Source organism: Elephantulus edwardii, unplaced genomic scaffold (assembly GCF_000299155.1).
Source record: "Elephantulus edwardii isolate Elephantulus edwardi_28Jun2011 unplaced genomic scaffold, EleEdw1.0 scaffold00046, whole genome shotgun sequence".
In the NCBI taxonomy this organism is placed as follows: domain Eukaryota; kingdom Metazoa; phylum Chordata; class Mammalia; order Macroscelidea; family Macroscelididae; genus Elephantulus; species Elephantulus edwardii.
The window spans coordinates 18,499,486-18,501,295 of NW_006399796.1; the positions used below are offsets into that span (position 1 = coordinate 18,499,486).

General features: G+C 38.0%; 1 protein-coding gene across 1 annotated transcript in view; it reads left to right on the forward strand.

Moving 5' to 3' along the window:
• SLC27A6 (solute carrier family 27 (fatty acid transporter), member 6) overlaps nucleotides 1–1,810 on the forward strand; it is a 100,611-nt gene that overhangs the window by 98,203 nt on the left and 598 nt on the right. The window lies entirely within an intron of this gene.

Consider the following 1,810-nt stretch of genomic DNA (forward strand, 5'->3'; position numbering starts at 1 on the left):
TGGTGGGAATGAGTGTGTTTGAGATGGCGAGGTCGGCACAGGAAAGAACGGCATTTAGGACTCTTGTACATAGGGTCACTATGAGTCACAAGCAACTCGATGGCACATAACAACAAGTGAATGGTCACGAGTGAGTGAGTAAATTCTGCTATATCAAATTCTAGTCCACAGAGTCAAATAAATTGTATCTAGATTACTTCCTTTGCTTAAGGAAAGTAGCTCACTGTCCTATGACGGTTCTTCTGGGTAGAGAGGTTAGAACTCTTAAACACAGTTGTTGGGAATGTAAAATGGTATAGCCACTGTGGAAGGCAGTTTAACATTTCCTCAAAAAACCTAAACACAGACATTACATATGGTCCAGCTATTCAACTGTGGGGAATATACCCTGAGGAAAATAGAACTGAGATACAGAGATTTGTACACAGATGTTCATAGTAGCATTATGCACAATAGCAGGAACACGGAAGCAGTCCAAATGTCCATCAACAAATTACTGGATTGAGAAATTGTGATTCAATCAATAACTGAATACTATGCAACACTCATGAGCAATGATCTATAAAAATACTGTATAAGATGGGGAGACTAGAGAGCATTATGTTGAGTGGACTAACTCAAGTTCATAAGGACAAATAATGCATAAGACCATTATTGTAAAAACAGAAGAATAACTAGTAAGACATGTATGAATATACATAAAGGGAAGGAGAGAGGCCTGGAGTAAAGAAAGGAGAATTCTAGAGTCTCAAAGTTTGGAAAATGGAGGGAGGAAGTGAAGGAATTGGGAAAGATCCAGTGGCCATCCAAAAAGATGAGGTGGGAGTGGGCATTTATCAATGGTAATTAATATTATAAGACACTGTGTATGGGAATGATCGTATTAAACACAATGCGAATGAAAAAAAATAGTGTAATATCCATGTACAACTGTGTTTATTCCATATTAGAAAAGCCAAGATTGAGGGGTTTTTTTGGAGTTAGAGTTATAAGAGCAAGCCAAAAGTACCAAACCCACTGCTATCAAGTCTGTCATGTCCACTCATGTTGACCCTCTATCATCAGACTTCTGAAGCTTTAAAACTTTATAGCAGGAGACTGCCTCCCTCTTGCAGACGGTGAATTCTAGCCTCCAAGGAGCAAGCCCAACAAGTAGCATATTGTGCCCCTAGGGCTCATTAGAACCACAATGACTCTCTTGGTGCATACAGACCTCTATATTATGTAGGAATGCTTTATGGGACTGCATTGAGAAGTGGAAAGTTTGGGAAATACCCAGCAAGAAGCTCCTGGGACCACAGACTTAGCTCCTTGTCCAAGCAAAAGGAAATTTGGGCTTCCCTTTATTTCTTCCACTGTGAAAAGGAGCTTGGTTTTTCTTGGAAGAGAAGTCAAAGACGGCAATATTTATCATAATTTGGAAGATGTGCATTATAATATGAAAAATTTTTTAAAACGTAAATGAAAACCATAAACAGCATAGCGTAAAAATAGAAAGTCTTTTTTTTTCAAAAATCAGAAAATGAACTTAAAAAATAAAAAACATTATAATTTGAAAGACAGAGTCCAAGCACATTCATTATTCTGACCTTTAATGAAGGCTTTTTGGTGATCTAGTGGGTATCTAGTCGGGCAGCCAACCCAAAGGCAAGTGGTCAAATCCACCACCAGCTGCTCCACAGCAAAATGATGGATAATCTCTTCCCATGACATTTACAGTCTCTGAAAGCTATGAGTCTGCTCTGACTAGGGATTTACACACAACAATCCTAAATGTGAATTTATCTATTTATTTTATATGAATAATCAA